We start from the raw sequence: 12,658 nt of genomic DNA on the forward strand, positions 1-12,658 counted from the left end.
CTTACTCAGTGACGCGCGAGTGATTGAGCCTTGATCATCAGTTCCCGTCACGTTGCACGTGACGTTCATTGTTCATGTTCATTCAAAATTTAGTTTCTCTGTGTTAATTGCACGTTCGGAATAATGGAAAGGGAAAAGCTACTGCACAGATTAAAAATTTTCAATTCTTCATGGATAATTGTCAAACACATGCATTGATACTGTGTGTGTAGTTTTTCCAGGAGCATAGTAAATCAGAACATTAAGTGTATTTTTGATGGAATATTTAGAAGGCATCTATCCAGGTGCATGAGATTCATGCCCTGTAAAAAATTGTGAAACACAATGATAGAAGTGAACTTGATACCACGAGACCTACCGACACAGGGGAGGAAGCGCTCAGCCGTTGGCCTTCTAGCGTCTTCCACTGAAACGCTGCTCAATTATTCTGCAAACTAGCAGTAACTGTGGAATCGCAGATTTGCACAGTTTTCAGATATATCGAAAGGGCCTATCTCCTGGTGAGCGCATAACCCGCTACCTCTACTTGAGCATTTGTTTTATATTATTCTCGCATCGCCCTCAGGCGAATCGACGACCAGCAAAGACGGCTTGCACTAAACATACAGTGTCCTTGCAGTTGACCAGGTAGCGCTTGATACGTTTACTATCGGTGTTCTGCCACAATGAATTGAAAGGAAATCGCAGCAAGAAAACTACTGCGGTTCTATGTGTAAACAAGCAACAGTACGGATGCATTATTTGTGCTACTATTAAGTCAGCGACTACCTAGCGACCCCCTGGATTTTGTTGGTGTGCTAAAAATATTGTTTTCTTTATCCGTTACTTAGCTGATATTGTTTCTGTACAAGTCAACTAGAGAGAATTTATTTAACACGTCGTTATGTTAAATGTGCAAATAACGTTCAGGAGCCTCATATACATAGGAATCTAGCATGTCCCCTTGCACTATGGCTCTGTGCCTTATTAAAACGGTATCACCATCTTTCTTTTTTTTTCATGTACACAATATTTACGATAACTAAACTAGGCAGCTCTTCAGAGAATAGTCTATTTTTAACGAGGCACTTGCAGCAACCCTAATTAGAAAGCAAGAGCTCCGCTTCTTTGATTGCGCGTGAATTGGAGAATTTGATAGGAAAATGACAGCCATTGAAGTAAGTACAAGGAAATAAATTAAACTGTAGCAGCTTTTCACGGACCAGATCTCTATATCTCTCAAAAGCATCACTTGCTCTACTCATTAAAAGAAGCGCAGTTTGCTTAAAGCAATCATGTTCTGGGCTGTCTGAATGGCACTGTACATTGACCAGCGGAACTCAACAGCAGTTCGCACAGTACAGAACTTGCAATTTTTCATTATCAGCAGCTCCATGCTTCGATACTTCTACAAAAAGAGCGTAGCACGTGTTACTTGAGAAGCATGACATTGTAGACTTTCATTTCCTTTGCATTCTGGCTATTATTTTCCAAGTTCTACAATGCAGCTCTAGGAAATCTTTTTTACATTGCGAATTCTCGAGAATAAGGATAGGATGCTGCACACATCTGTTTCTATAGCAGCAAGCTTATGGAATAATGGGCTGTCTATGTTTCGTCCAATCACGTTTTAAAATAATTTCGTGACTTCCGTACGATAATTCCAATGTCAGCCAAACTCATGGCCACAATAATATTTCTGCTGTTTCATCCTTTGTATCCTTTAGTAGACTGAACAGAACCCGTTGTAATGCATTCTTCTTTGTCTTCTTCACCGCATTATAAAATAAAAAGAAATTCTGGTGCTATATGTTTCGCTACGGCAATTTACTCACAAGTTTCTTGATTTCAAGGTAAAATATATTTCAGCATGGAAGAACTAAAGGCCCAGATTACACAAATTTTGCCCAACATGAATATACGTAAGCTTATTTACTAACTACAGTAAAAAAATTTTGAAACGATTTCTATACCGCACTTCTAATGCACTATATACAAAGTCCAATCTTTATATAATTACTGAAAAAATTCAGGGTTACTTACGCTTTCTTTCCCTAGCTCCTGAACTAGTGCTTTGAGCTAGCACCAGGATGCAAAGACACGCAAAAAGTTCTCTTGAAAACATCATCGTGGGAGCTTCGTATTGCTGGATGAATACTGTCAACATTCACCATTGTTTGTTACATATATATACTCTAGCACGGCCCTTCTTCGGGGTGCGTAGAAATGTCAGCAAGTGTTATTTACTAAAGTTCAAGCACGTTTCCCGTTCAGAATAAAAAGAGTAAACAAAGAGACCAAAAGAAGAAATGCGCACACAGCAGTCCACAAAGACAAAGAATAAAATGCAGTTTCACCTAACGGGCGAAGCTCTGATCGCTACAGCAAGATCCTGGCGTTGGGATTGAGTTTCTGGACTGTGTTCTAAACATACGTGGGTGCAACTACCTACGACACAAAATACGCGAGTGAACCAAAATTTCTGGCACACTGAGACGTGTGGGCTCTGTATTGTTCTGTATATTGTATTCTGTATAGTTCTGTACTTACACCTTGTAGGTTCTACACTGACTTCGCACAAGCACTGCTAACCAGTCCATAAAGAGCCACGACATTATAATTACATTGCTTTCGGGTTTGAGCACTGATATTGCTTTATCCTTTTGATTTTCAAAAGTCTGAGAAAACCCATTGTTGAACTTACACGAGCTCTGTTTGTGGGCTATCACAAAATTCGACATAAATCAGAGGCTATTAAGCTATGAACGTAAGACCTCGTTTGAGCAGCATCAGTGATTTTCTGGTATAGCAAATAACCCACTTATCGGCATGGAAGAGCATATAACTGAAGTAGACCTGAATATAAGGAGAGCTCCACGACCCCGATGCCAACGGCGAAAATTGGCCTGGAGCGTCAATAACAAATAAACATTCGTGACCAATAGGCCATGTTGTAAGGAATCTGATCGCTTACTTCAGAAGTTTTGTTCTCAGGAAACCATTAGGGTGGCTTGCAGTGCATTGTTCGCTTTGGAAATATTCAGATTTGACTCCTGCGGAAAGTAATCACGTTGACATAGCTATGTGCTCTTGTTTAGCTGGCAAAGCTGGTGTGGCTGTTTGTGGCATGTAGCTTCAAATGCGTTCTGCTTGTGTTATTTTGTGGTAATGTACCCGCCGTGGTTGCTCAGTGGCTATGGTGTTAGGCTGCTGAGCACGAGGTCGCGGGATCGAATCCCGGCCACGGCGGCCGCATTTCGATGGGGGCGAAATGCGAAAACACCCGTGTACTTAGATTTAGGTGCACGTTAAAGAACCCCAGGTGGTCTAAATTTCCGGAGTCCTCCACTATGGCGTGCCTCATAATCAGAAAGTGGTTTTGGCACGTAAAACCCCATAATTTAATTTTGTGGTAATGTGTGCCTCATGACATTGGCTCAGTTTTCTACGAAATATTTCTATCACTATTAACCTACAAGTAACCAAGTCGCAGTTGTTTTATCAGAAATGCGCATGCTATGAGCAGCAGCTACGAGCTAAGCTACAAATTGCCTCTGTTGTATTCATTCGTTTATTCTTCACATTTTGAAGCATAGCTGGGCGCAACGCATTTAAATATTATCTCGAGATATCTACTAACTTCCATTTAGTAAGTTCTTTTAAACTAATGTTCGAAATTCTCTGCCACTGCCATTATTCCGAATCGGAGGACAAAAGCTATATTGCGAAATTTTTCGCCAGGCAGGAAAATTTGAACAATAACCAAATTACAGCATTTTGTGCATATTAGCATAAATATGGGAGCGTGTATGAGATGCAGTGATGACTTCTGCGCTTATTTAGAGGTACACACGCATACACACGATGTGTGGCCACACATTAAGGATAGCCAGCTCTCCTACTTAGCCGACGTTGAGAGAATGTATTATTTTGAAGCAACATAGAGACGTTGACAGAGGCATAAATACGCACCGAACGCTAGACTGTCATTTACTGGTCCACGGGAAGAAACTACAGATCTGTCATTGTCGTCCTAGTTAAGGTGTTTGAACGTTGCTTCGTACCAAACAAATTTTCATTGTCTTCAAGTAAACTCATCCAAGGGGTCATTTCGCTAATGTGCAGCTTCATAAGCATAATGCAAAGTGGTGCAGTGCGAGGCAGGGCAGAGCGACATAGAAATGATGAAGACGAGCGCTTTTCTCCCTCCCTCGGTCCTGTTTCCCGGTGCACCACATAATATCATATAAAATCAGCTAGCCCAAACCCTCACCTTTTAATCCGCCGTGGTTGCTCAGTGGCTATGCTGTTAGGCTGCTGAGCACGAGGTCGCGGGATCGAATCCCGGCCACGGCGGCCGCATTTCGATGGGGGCGAAATGCGAAAACACCCGTGTACTTAGATTTAGGTGCACGTTAAAAAACCCCAGGTGGTCGAAATTTCCGGAGTCCTCCACTACGGCGTGCCTCATAATCAGAAAGTGCTTTTGGCACGTAAAACCCCATCAATTGCCCTCACCTTTTATAAGCTTGGTGGTACGGACAGGGCTAGTCTGTCGCAAGCATGCTACATGCTATTTTAGACTGCGTGACTTTGTTACGGCGTTGTTGATAAGCTTCAATTTATGGTGAGTCTAAACGTAGCTTCAACGATCCTGCCTGTCAAAGCTTGTGACGGTCACGTAGGCAACGTTAGAATTTTTACGCTCACCGAGGACTCTGACCTCAGTAATAACTGTTTGCAAACGGAATCGCTTGGACACTGAAGCATGGTATCCCGTGTTTCCTTTTTCTTTATTTTTGCTCCTATAAAATGTTCTCACTTGTTCAGAGAAATTCCTAAAATAAATTTCGTTGTTTCCTGTGAACATGAGAATTAGTATGTGTATAGCGCCGCACTGGGGTAGTTTTCCGTGTGAGAATACCAATCGCATTGGGGCTCAATAGTGTAAAAATATACAGGAGCCTTTCTTCTTATATTGCGCATTTTTATTTTGTGGTCGATGCCCGCAATTTTCCGCAAGGGTGCCATGGTTATTCCCAACAAGACGACCTCGCGTCAAACCAAGAATTTATTAGCTCAGTAGCTCACGGTAAAAGAAGGTTGGATGGTACAATGCAGAAAATAGCTTCCAATTCTGCACCACGCGCAGTACCCAGATGAATGACTCGGAAAATCAACCTTATACAATATCTGCTGGGGCCAGAAGAATTACGTAGTAGAGCCCGCATTCGCGTAAATTGGCTTGTGCTAGAACGCTTCGCAAGAACGAACGTCGGCAAATTGTGACGTTGGTCATATGCATAATGGAGATAGCAGTCCGCAAGCGGCAAGAAGAACTTACCAATTAAATATTTTTGTGCATTGAACCGCAAGATGATATCATTGTGAAAACCAGCTCATTCTTGTGGATTTGTAACTTGTGAAGTGTTGACAGGTTTTAGGTGTTTTTAACTAGCGGTAATTTATCATTACCCGATCTAGAGAAGGCGGTTTCCATAAAGGAGAAAAACGACTTTCTTGGTGAGCAGCTTTCTGTATACGCACGTGGTAAGCCAACTAATAATTTTCAATGTACTCAAAACTAGCAATAGGGCAACACATCTCTATCAAACCCAGCGATGACGTCAATTATTATTATGAATTGTTTACTACAGGAGAAATTGGCAATTTGATAATCTTTGCACTTGGACTTCACAAGATGTCGGCTAAGTCGAGAGTACTGAATATGGTGCAGGTTTTACAAATTCAGAGCTTGAGTTAGGCATGCCAAATATAGGAATTGGGGGCAAAGTTTTACTTTTAAAAATAACTAAAGAAAAGCCAGTCTTAAAGGAAAGCTGAAGAGTATGTCGAATTCAATAAGACGCTCATATACAGATGCGGGAACTTTATAAACCATGCAGGTAAAAGTTCGGGGGGGATTTTTCACTTAGGAGCGACGCAATCGTCGGTTAAAATTGCGCTGTAGCTCTACCCCCGTCGAGCGCCGCGCGCTGTTGCTGACGCTGACGATGCGAGCGGAGACCGAAAACCGCGGCGTAGTGACGTCATCACGGGTGTTCCGTTCCTTCGCAGCCTCCGCGGCCGTGCCTGACCGGGCTTATTTCTGCGTGCGTTCCGTCCTAATCTGCTTCGCTCGACCCTGCATTCCTTTGTTTGTGCGTATATAGGAGAGGTAGTGGACGTGCGCAGCATCAATTGAACTTGTAGGCCGATCATGCCGGCGTTCTGTGCAGCCTACGCTTGCACGAACACCAACGGCCGCGACGATTTTCCGATGCTCCATTAGTTCCTGCAAGACAAGAAGCTTTCAGCTAATTGGGAGGCTGCTGTGAAACGGAACAACTTCAAGCACTCAAGAACAAGTGTTGTGCTCTAACCACTTCCGTGACGATTACTACCGGAGTTTATCAATAATGCGTCCTTTCGGTTCTCCTAAAAAAATTGTTAGCACGCTGAACGGAAGGTGCATGTTTATCGCCCACCCTTGACGCAGGTTTCATCGCCAAGCGCCGCGAATTTTCTGTTCGCACGTGTGTTGTGAAACAGCCTGCATGCAGCTACCATAACGCAGTGCAAGCGCAAAGTTTGCATGCGCTGGAAAGCCTACTCATGCCAGGACGCTGCACTCCCCCTTCTCTCGCACACATGGAGAAACCGGCCATCTCGCGTAGCCGACGGAATTCGCCCGTTACGAGTTGCGTGCAGATGGCGCGCTGATGAATGTTCTATACTACACGTGCTACAACAGCCGGTAAACTTTTCCCACGTTTAAACCATCTGTGTAGATTGCCGACAGCTTTAGGGCTGCGCAAAAGTGTCAAAGATTGCATCACCGCTAACGTTCTTCAAGGAAGCATGCCGGAACATAACACTACAGTTGTTTGCCCGGAAACGTACTCACTGGAACGCTGAATGCAGCTTAACAAAAAACATACTCGCCAAAGAATATTTCCAACTCAAAGAGATGCTAACACTTCGCCTTCGTTCAGTGGAAAGCAGTGCTTGCACCAGCATTTTTTGCTTCTTGGAGAGGCCGGCTCTTCGCAATCGGCTCGTACATGTAGGGAGTAAAGTATAAACCCCTTACAAGTGATCTTACACACGACAGCGACAGCATGACAAGCGAGGCGATGGCTGTCGCGTTCACTCGTCGCCTGCAATCCGAACTCCATGCGAGCGACGGCTTTGAGCGACGACTTCCCGGAATGAGGGCAGCAATATACGCGCCGAAAGTAGCGTGACGCATGCTTTATCAATTTAAGTGGATGTATTTTACCGAAAAAGGAGCATAAAATATTTCTGAAGGTCTCGTACTAGGTTCTTATTCTTGCACGTGTAAAATTCAGTAGTTTGCTCGTTCCGTGCGACAAACCATAGTATTTGAGTTATGTACATTCAGTTCCGGCTTCTTACTATTGGCTTGTCGCTTGTAGCACATCCGGGCGATGAGCGACGAGTTCTAGATTTCTAGAAACGAGCGATCGAGTGACAACACCGAGCGATCTGTTCAAGCGACGGCCCGTTTTGTCTCTCGAAGCCGTCGCCCGTCACCATCGAGCGCAAGATCGCTCTAGTGGAGTTTGTACTTAACACGGAACTCCTCAGAGAAACGCAAGCTGTCGAAATTTTCCATGACCGTCTTAACAAGACAGCACCAAACTACCATGCACCGTTCTTCGTGTGTAGTGGCAGCAGTCGGTCCGGATGAACACCATTGTTGACGTCACGAGGCGCCCGACCAATCGCAGGTGGAAACGAGGCGCACGAGCTGGGCGTGTCTGCTGCTGCACTTTTCGTCGAAATCAAATATGTTTGCGCATTCTTTCGCTCAATTTCGATGCGATATTTGAATTCAGAGGGTTGAAACCCATGACGTACTGCTCTTCACTCATTTTTCGGGAAAAGCTTTCGGCTTCCCTTTATGTGCTGAAAGGGCATAAGTGTCTTCCATGGCAGCTCTGCATAGTGCGTTATCACAAGATGTCGGCTAAGTCGAGAGCACTGAATATGGTGCAGGTTTTACAACTTCAGAGCTGGAGACAAGCATGCCAGACATAGGAATTGAGGGCAAAGTTTTACTTTTAAAATGAACTAAAGAAAGCCATTCTTAAGTGCTGAAAGGGCATAAGTGTCTTCCATGTGACGCTCTGCATAGTTCGTTATTGAATGGTACTATCAAAGAGGAATTTAACTGCCAAGAATCTCACTGACTTATTACCCTAATACTGGTGCAGTAAGATGAACGGAATACGGTGGTTTTCTTTATTTTCCCGTTTTCATTTTTTTTAACTTAAAGCAAGAACTGTTTACGGTTCCAAAACGTCCATCAGCACTTCTTGCTTCTCGCGCGTAATGGGTTTGTTCTTGTTGCTGTAATATCTTTAACTATCATGCATAATTTAGGGTAATAAATTTATGAGCCGGACAGCAGAAAAAAATAACTGACGACTTCACGGGTCGATCACAACTTTATTGTTTCCTTATGCTCGCAGAGGTGCTTACTGTTTTTTAAGGCGAGCCAAACATGAATTCATTGCATTCAAAGGGGCATCGAGGTGTCGGTCCTGGTAATTTTACCGCGTTACAGTAACTCAGGTGCACCACGTGGACTTGGCTTCTTTGTGTGTTTCTTTTTGGTTAGTGTCACCAAACAGACACACGGGCAGATGTCCCACACGACTGCGTCGCAAAGATGGAAAGCACGGAAGACAGCAGTGACGTTTGCTCAGAGGATTTTGGAGACTAAGCTTCAACGTACTGACGCAAATGCGACGAAGGTCATTGCGAGCGACTGAGCCCAGTGCGACCGAACGAACATTAACATAAGTGTTAGTTGGGCAGGTGCGGTATATGATGGCCTTCCAAAAGGCGTAGCCTCGGTAAATGTCAATCGTTACGTTTTGAATTTTTGGCACGCAAATTCACACTGCATTAGACCCCTTTCTGCATGTCGCGGAGGGTGCTACTCCAGATGTACAGCACCTTGTGTGTGAATGCGAAGTACCAAAGCATTCCGAAAGAAAAAAAACATGGCTTAAAGTGGCGACATCGTGGGAGAACTGGGTCCGTTGGGGGCTAACGGAAATAAGACACCTAACTAAGGGATTATGATCACAGATTCCCACTTTTTCTGTAATAGTTCTCGATTCCTCCTACAGCGATTAAACCTTTCTCTCCTTGAATCGTTATGAATTACTCTGGACGGCCAATAAACACGTCGATGCTGGATAATTTTTGAAAAGTTCTGCACAATATACTTCACGAAAAAAGATGTTGTAGGTTGGTCCCTAGTGCATTTTTTCATCAGTGCTCATATTCACACAGCAATTGAACTTTGATTAAGATCGCAGTTTGTCTTGTCGCGTTTTCGTTTCTGAAGAAGAACTGTTACACCACATGCAAGATAATTGCTAGCTTCAGATGTTAAGAGAAGCGTTACGAGTACATCAAGAGCGGGCGCATTCAGCTTTCCAATTGTAGAGAGTCCTGCCATGTGATCAGGCTACTGAAAGGTACTTACCGGGCGTTTAAAGACCTATCCCCTTTTGCCATGTTTTATCGACCTCTATCGCTGCAGCCACAACCGCAGGGTGGCGATGGTTTGTCGATCTGTCTGTTTTTCTCAGAAATGTAGATGATACTTTTCTCAAAAGTATGATTCAACTGAGACTGTTTTGCATAGCACATGCCTCCAGACCCTTGTGTTTCAAGGGCTCTGGGGAGACAGTAGTGCTCTAGGATATCTAATATAACCTGATATATTTTACACATCGTATCATTCTTTTTAAATGCATCATAATGCTCATAGCACACGTCATAAGCCATCACCATATTCTTATTATACAAATTTTACGCACTATAACGCGGCCATCTTTAAGGCCCTTCTACAGCCACGTCACACCAACTTCATAGAACGCATGTTTACACTGCGAACTCATTACCACGGACATGGCGTTCTTTGGCCATACTTGGCCCTTGCGCCATAAGACATAAAACATTCATTCATTTCCCCTTAACCCACCTTACTTTTTGTTAACCCTACTCCACCCTAAGTCACATTAGATTAACGTGTTCGACATTTACCTCGTCCTAATTCCCACTAAATATGCAGAACTCTTATTATTTAACGTTTAATACCATTTACTGCCTTCTGTATTACTACGGAGGTCGTACAAGATGCTGATGACATCAGCTCTTCCCCATTGGCTTCGCTGCCAGGAGCCCCTCGATGCACGCACTAGTCCACACGTTTACTTAGCCAAATGGCTACGTCGTAACGTGTGCCATGACGCACGCAGTACGCACACCTTTAGTCTACCATAACCATGGATCGGCCATGACGTCTCTGAGGCCCGGGATAGATTCCCGCCAAGCCCCAAATTCACAAATTCGGCTTCTCCAATGCACTATTTTACTTTTGGTAGAAGCACTTCAATGAAAGCAAAATACAAACAACATTTGGCCCACTTGCGTCATCGGTGCCTCTACCGGTTGTGTAAAGATGGGAGAATGCGATTTATGTCTTTGTAAGCGCTTTATTTTGGTTTCTAACGCAAGACGATCCAAGAGGTACTTAAATGAAATGCTTGGTTGGTCTTTTACGGAAAACGCTATCGCATACGAAGTCGCAAAAGCAGCTTCTTCCTTCGTTAACCTTTTAACTTGGGCGCCTGCATCTCGCCGAGTAGGCGTAGTGGGAGGTGACACAAACATCTACACAGCTGCGGTGGGGCTTGAGCAAACACGAAGAATAGCCTCGAGGACAGCGTGCAGCATTCGGGCTGAGAAGCATTTGAGTTGTACAACAAGCTTACACGTCACAAATACGCTTTAGTGCTTCCCCAAAAGACGTGCCCCAACGCTTATATTTGGAGGTTCAATTGCTGATGATGATGATGTTTGAGGTTTAATGGCGCAAGGGCCAGGTATGGCCAAAGAGCGCCATGCTAGTGGTAATGAATATGTCGTGGTCTGATGGGCTCTGTGAATTTAATGTGACTTGGCTGTAGAGGGGCCTAAAACAGTTTGTGTAAATTGCATAAAAATTACCTGTAATAAAATTATGGCAATAATTAAAGACATGTACTATGATCACTAAAATACATTAAAAAGAATGATGCATAATATAAAATATTCGAGAGACTAAAATTGTCTAAGAGCGCTACTGCCTCGCCAGAGCCCTTGAAACGCAAGGGCCTAGAGGCATGTACTATATGAAACAGATATCACAGCGGACTCCTCTAAACAGAGAAGACGCTACGAGTGTGTGGGGCTAATAACATGTAGTACAACATCTTTCAGGAAGCCCAGGACTGCGCTGGAGTCAAACAGCGGTTCTGGGCCTAGTAACATTACTGGATGAAGGGGGATGGGCTGGCGGTATGCTACGGGAAAATGTTTCTTTCGTTCAGATTCGTCTTTCCGACACTCCAGTAGGACATGGAGGACGGTCAGCCTCTCCCCGCATCTACCACAGGTTGGAGGCTCGTTTCCCGTGAGTAAAAAGTTATGTGTGCCGAAAGTGTGTCCTATTCTTAGACGGCAGAATAGGACATCTGTCCGGCGGGATTTTGTTACGGGAGGCCAGAAACCTAATTGTGGCTTGATTACATGCAGTTTATTGTTTGTTTCCATGTCCCACGAGCGTTGCCAGTAGTTCCGCAGTTTTCTGCGCAAGTAGGGCCTCAGATCTATGACAGGGACTGCTGCGGTAGGATTTACAGAATACGATACAATTGATGTGGCCATCTGGTCCGCCAGAACATTGCCTTCGATGGCCCTATGACCGGGCACCCAGCATATGATGACATGCTGGTTACATATATACGTTTTACATAGGACGGAATAGAGTTCGTTGATGACTGGGTTTTTGTGCTTAGAAAATGACATCAAGGCCTTCACAACACTGAGGGAGTCCGTATATATAACTGATTTCTGGAGTTGTGATTTATTTATATGCTTTACGGCCGACAGCAGTGCGTAGGCCTCAGCAGTAAAGATACTAGTTTCCGGATGCAGTACGTCGGATTCCGAGAAGGATGGACCGACGGCTGCATAGGACACCCCGTCGTGTGACTTCGATGCGTCTGTGTAGAACTCCGTGCAGGAGTATTTGTGCTGGAGTTCCCGGAAATGCATTAGGATTTCAATCTCTGGAGCGTGTTTTGTAACTTGCATGAAAGATATATCACATTGTATGAGCTGCCACTCCCACGGAGGCAGTAGCTTGGCTGGATGCATTAGGGGAAGCTCGAGGAGTGGAACGTGCATTTCTTCACTAAGCTACCTCACACGCAGCGAGAAAGGCTGTCTTACGGAAGGACGATTGCGAAAGAGTGTAGCATATGTCATGTCATTAATGGTATTAAAACAGGGATGTTGAGGATTTGAGTGGATTTTCAGAAAATATGTTTGGCTGATGTATGTTCTCTCAAGATGAAGTGACCACTCATTTGATTCTGCATATAAACTTTGTATGGGACTTGTTCTGAAAGCGCCTGTGGCCAGTCGGATTCCTAGATGGTGGACAGGGTCTAGCATCTTTAGTGCGCTCGGGGCGGCAGAGTGATAAATCACAGCACCATAGTCTAATCGTGATCGAATGAGGCTTTTATAGAGTTTCAGTAAACACTTCCTGTCACTACCCCACGTAGTCTGGGATAGAAGTTTCATT

The 12,658-nt window shown here is 44.1% G+C and overlaps 1 protein-coding gene and 1 long non-coding RNA gene across 3 annotated transcripts in view; one reads left to right on the forward strand and one right to left on the reverse strand.

The window, feature by feature from the left end:
• Positions 1 to 12,658, forward strand: part of LOC135911875 (uncharacterized) — a 351,642-nt gene that overhangs the window by 286,078 nt on the left and 52,906 nt on the right. The gene's annotated exons all lie outside the window — the stretch shown is intronic.
• The window catches only part of LOC135911874 (uncharacterized), a 186,367-nt gene that overhangs the window by 87,924 nt on the left and 85,785 nt on the right, over positions 1 to 12,658 (reverse strand). The window contains exon 1 of one of the 2 annotated variants that reach the window (XM_065444205.2): positions 2,023 to 2,115. The exons of the other annotated variant lie outside the window; for it this stretch is intronic. The gene's annotated coding sequence lies outside the window, so the exon portion shown is untranslated. Of the gene's footprint in view, positions 1 to 2,022; positions 2,116 to 12,658 lie in introns of those variants that run through there. 2 annotated transcript variants of the gene reach the window in all.

This window comes from Dermacentor albipictus, chromosome 10 (genome assembly GCF_038994185.2).
Source record: "Dermacentor albipictus isolate Rhodes 1998 colony chromosome 10, USDA_Dalb.pri_finalv2, whole genome shotgun sequence".
Classification (NCBI taxonomy): Eukaryota; Metazoa; Arthropoda; class Arachnida; order Ixodida; family Ixodidae; genus Dermacentor; species Dermacentor albipictus.